Below are 5,104 nucleotides of genomic sequence, written 5' to 3'. Positions count from 1 at the left end.
TCAGAGTGGTTTAGTTATGATTTCTTTAGAAGACTAGGTTGTTCTAAGGGGAGCTAACATAATTCAAAGTGTCATCCATCATGACAAAAAATATTTTTTGAGAAGATTTTGTTTTGGTTGCTGTTGAATTATGGTCTTAGTCACAGCATCTTTCCTTACAACAGAATGTACAGTACTAAGCCCATCAAAACGGAAGTCTCAGCTGAGTTCTGAAAGCAGCAACATCCTGCTTACCTCTGAAGCCTCTCTCCAGCACGGCTGGAAGTCAGGCTAGTTATTCATTTCCATACACTTGAGTGTGTGTGTGCTTGCAGATTTGTGGCACAGAAGAAAATCCAAGCCAGAGAGACAGAGGGAAAATTACATTCTTATTTGCTTGTTGGCAGTCCCCACCAGGGGTTCAGATGCACTAGTTCAGTAGCACAGTGTCTGCATCCAGACTGAATATGGGGTCTAAGACATAAAGTAGGCAGTTGTTTCGGGCACCACACATTTGCCAGCAGCCAGATGTGGGCCTGACAGCAGGAGCAGACAAGCTCCTGGGGCAGCACAAATCCAATTTTGTTCAACTTGCAGCTGAGTCTCATGTTGCACCGCCTGGTCTGCAAACACTGGAGGCATGTTCCCAGTGGAGCTAAAACCACTGAGATGGAGCTGTTTCTGCTGTCCCACTTTATCACACAGATTTCATGACCACATTTGAAGACATATTTGACACCCAGACAAAAGCCAAGGACTTTAAGATTTCCCAGGAGTGAGACAAATACCCATCCTCAGCCCCACAAGCCTTCAGATACTGCAATGAAGCGTTTGGTAGAAAAACTTTGGTTGCTTTCTGTTCCAAACAGCTCAGCTTTGATAAATGCAGCAGGATTGATCTGTGCTGTGCATCCCTTAACTGAGTTACATGTATAATCCTCCCTGGAACGGAACATTTACATTCCACTGACCTAGTTGAAAAAATGCATTAATTTTAATTTATGCAAAATTCTCCCAATAGAAGAGTGAGAGGAGAGAGGCAATGTCTTATTTGCAGTCCTTGCCTGCTTGGAGCTAGAAGTGAAGCCAACTTTTTAATCAGGATTTTTGAAAATGCTGAAACATTGCAATGGGTGTCTTGTTCATATAAATCCAGACAGCTTTTTTACCTCCCACATACCTCACATGGTCACGAGTACAAGATGTGCCATTAACCTGTCTCCTCTCCATTGAGTGGTGCCTCTCTGTCTCTGGAGACCCTGGGCCAGTGGGGCACCAGGAACAGTTTGATGCAGACTTCATCCAGATACCTCACTTCAACTCCCCCTGTTGCACACCTCTCAGAAGGCTGATCCCATATGGAGATGATAGGGAACTTTATTGTTGAAGAAGGAAGTTAATGGTGCATATTCCTATATCATCTGACCTGAAAAGCCCCAAGAGCATAGCTAGCCCACAGTCCAGCCCCAGTGCTGTAGCTCTCTCAAAGGAAAAATGGCCAATAATGTTTGAGAGAGCTGGTTGTGTAGCACAAAACTTGACTGTAGGGTCACTTCATCTGTCTCAATAAGGCAAACACAACAGGTGCATGATCAAAAGGGACTGAGTGGACGGTGGTTTTACATTGCTTCAGCATGGAAAATCAGAGGGATAGATGTCCTCATGTGAGAATTCCCTTTAGTAAGGATTACTTCGGGGTCTTGCCTCAGCAGTGTTGCTGCTACTGCAGCCAGACAGCCCTGTTCCCACATGGGAGGTTGTCAGAGCAAGGAACAGCTAGGAGCCATCATTTCTTGCTCAGCAGGCTTTTTGGCAGCTACCAACATTGCTGTAGTCAGTGTGAAGTAAACCAGTTAATTAGCTTTTCATGCCAAAATGGCCCAGGAAAAGGAGAGCACCACAGTAGATAAGCCATCTTTTTCTTCTGCTTAAAGGGTAGATTTGGGGCAGGTGAGCATGAGGTCCTTTCTCTATCCCTGGAGGCTCAAACCCAGCCTGCCTTACTCATGCTGACAGCTGTGGCTGAGGGGGCTCTTCTCTCTGTGCCCAAAGCAGGAGCTCTGCCACAGCTGTCCACAGGAGCCTGTACGTGACCTGAGGCAGCAGCTCAGAAAACCACTGATCTGGAGAGATGTTCAGATCCAGACTCTGCCAAGAGCCTTCCCAGAAACATCAAAGGCAGCCCACGCTCATGCAATGTTGCTGCACAGTGCATTGTCTCATGTAGTCCTTGACAGCTGCCACGTAAACAAGGAACCACAACCTGAGCAAGGCAGAGGAAAAAGAAATAAACATAGAGGTATCTGCAACTGTGTAATTCTTACATCTCCTTATCATGTAGTACCCCTGCTGTTAATAGTCTTGCACCTTTCTTTGTTTCAAAATCAGCTCTGTTGTAACTCTAAGAATGAGCAAAACGTCCCTTGTAGGTGCAAGTAAGCATCTGTGTTTATTGGAGTATCACAGGGAGGAATTTTATTACTAATGTGTAAGGGCAAGAGCCACCATGCTTTCAAGAGATTGCTGCCTGACATGGTATTTTTTTCTGGTTGCTGGTATCTTTAGCTTACAGTAAAGCTTATTTCAGATGGAAAGTACTGTAGATGTTTCACTCATTACCAATGGAAATGTGATGGTGTGTCCTCAGTAAGGCTCTGAATGTGCTTATCTCCAGCTGTTTAAGGACACGTATTGCTGGAGAAGGGCAATCCCTACACTAGGCTGCAGCTGCTCAGAGAGATATAGTGTCGTAAAATACAGACAGTGATTTCTGACAATAGAGAAATTTTCTTATTTTCCACAGCCAAAAAGCAGTCATTTTGCACTCTATCTTATGCAGAATGAAAAAGCTTTTATGAAAAGTAACTTCTCCTGTTTTCTAATAAATAGATACTGATAACATCATGGGTACAGTATCAGGCAGGTATAAAGAAAGAAAGGCAAGGAAAACCAGAGGAATAGTGTCCAAAGAAAGTACTCCATCAGCTCCCAGAACATTTCCAAAGATCTATTTGGTAATTAAACCAGCAATATTTCAGATAGTAGAACCCAATTGTCAATTTCCCAAGCCTAGGTAACTCAGAAGCTGTCAGATGTCCTTCCAAATGCATATACTCTCTCACAAACATTGTTTTTTCTGCAGCTGGACTTCGGAACTGTCTTAGAACAATTGACAGATAAACGACTATGCAATGATACAACTTCTGCTACAAAGAAAGTGTCCTGGGGTGACTTTATGATACTGGTATCCCCAATCATCTGGTTTATGTTATATATTAAGTTCTGCACCTTTAAGACTGGCTTTGAGAGCAAGAGAAGGGGAAGAAGAAGCGCGCAGTTTGTGTTAAAGAAAAACATCACTCCCACACATCCCGCTCCTGGACTGTGGTGTCTGCAGCACGGACAGACAGCGGGACAGAGCTTCTCTCTGGCTTTTAGTTAGTTTTAGCTAGCTGAGGCAGAGGAGTTCCCTGGACCTTTGTTTTTTCTTTTTTCCCTTTTTTTCTTGGATCTGTGCAAGCCTGCTCTGGACTGAACACCCAGCCAAACCCCAAGAGCTCACGCCTGTGGCCCACCGGGGCCTGGGCCTCGGCACTTTCCAGCGCCGGAGGGACTGATAAGAACCTGAGCGAGCCGCGCTACACCACATGAAAAGGACTTTTCTTCCTAGACTTGCCATCCCATCAAACAGCAAGAGGTTTTATTATTTAATATTATTCAATTTCTGTTAAATAAACAGCTTTTTCCACTTCTCTCCAAGGAATTTTTTTTTCCTTTCCCAGACCGGTTGGTGGGGAGGAGGCATTTCCCTGGGGAAATCCCAATTTAGAGTTTCCCTCCCTAATTTGCCCTAAACTAGGACAGAAAGTAAATAGGAATATCAATCAAAACAATGTGTATCTCTCTGTACAATTTAAAATTTGGAGAACACTGTTCAGGAAAAGGGAATTTTATTAACCATTCTTCCAGGCATGGAAGTGTTGAGAAGAGACCAGAGTTTTTCACTAGCATGAGTAGACATGGCTTAGTAAAAGCAGTCTGCAGGTGGAAATATTCTTTCAGAAGAATCTTTATTTTCCATGGAATTGCTCATGGTCTTCAGGAATTTGATTAACTCCTAGTTTATATAGATTTGCTATAATTAATTTGGTTTGTTTTAACAATCAACATGTCACTTTGTAATGTCACTCTAGGGGCAAAGCTGACCAAAGACTTTCTTGAGAGAGAAGATTGTTCCAGGGTTTTGAACACACCTGGTGTTTTGTGTCATGGCATCCAGACACTAGCTAAGCAAAACTGCACAGCATCATGAGTGTTCTCTGCCCACAGGTAGGATTGCTCCACACAGGGGTAGTCCATTGTGCCATACCCTGGACCAGACCCTATTCTCCGCACAGGATCTCTATCAGTACAAACACCTGGCAGACCAAACTGGAGGTGCTGGTAAATGTGTTTAGAGGGAAGAAGAGGTCTATCAAGAGACTGGCAAGGCTTTTTATATAAACTGAACCTGCCTGATGTGATCCCACAACATCTGGGAGCAAAACTATCCTTAAATGTGTGTTTTAACTTTTGTTTGGCACCTTTAGGACAGGCTTGGTTGAATACCACAAGGGTTTCTGGCATGGTAGCCTCATTAGCTTGATGCAGATGCATTAGTCCCTTTCTTCTCCTCTTGCCATTACTTTAGTTCATATTTATGCAAGCACACTGGTCAGAAACTCCTTGGGACTAAAATAAAAGTTTTTTGGTTTTTTTTTTTTGTTTTTTTTTTAATAAGAATTAATCATTCATTATTTTCTGGACCATTTGGGTTACCTATCTGTTATCTAGTGGGTTAATTAATTTTGTGTCAGTCCAGGTGTGTCACATGGTTTCATGTTGTCTTGATTGGGTGAATGAAACCTTTGAAATGGGATGTAACAAGTAAGGAATACCTTGTTCATACATTAGAGTGATTGTCAGGTGTGTGTGTGACTGACTGTTCAAATGATTACATCCAGGCCAGTGCAGCCATCCACCACAGGGTGAGTGCAGCTGTACAGAGAATAAGTGGAGTTTGAAAATGCCATGGCAAACCTGGTCCCACTGATTTGAATGCTTCTCCTTTTTACAAACCTTTTGT

The sequence above is a fragment of the Pseudopodoces humilis genome, chromosome 7, assembly GCF_049639895.1.
Source record: "Pseudopodoces humilis isolate 2021_Gansu_Grassland_sample_001 chromosome 7, ASM4963989v1, whole genome shotgun sequence".
NCBI lineage: Eukaryota > Metazoa > Chordata > Aves > Passeriformes > Paridae > Pseudopodoces > Pseudopodoces humilis.
Note: the sequence above shows the minus strand (reverse complement) of the source record.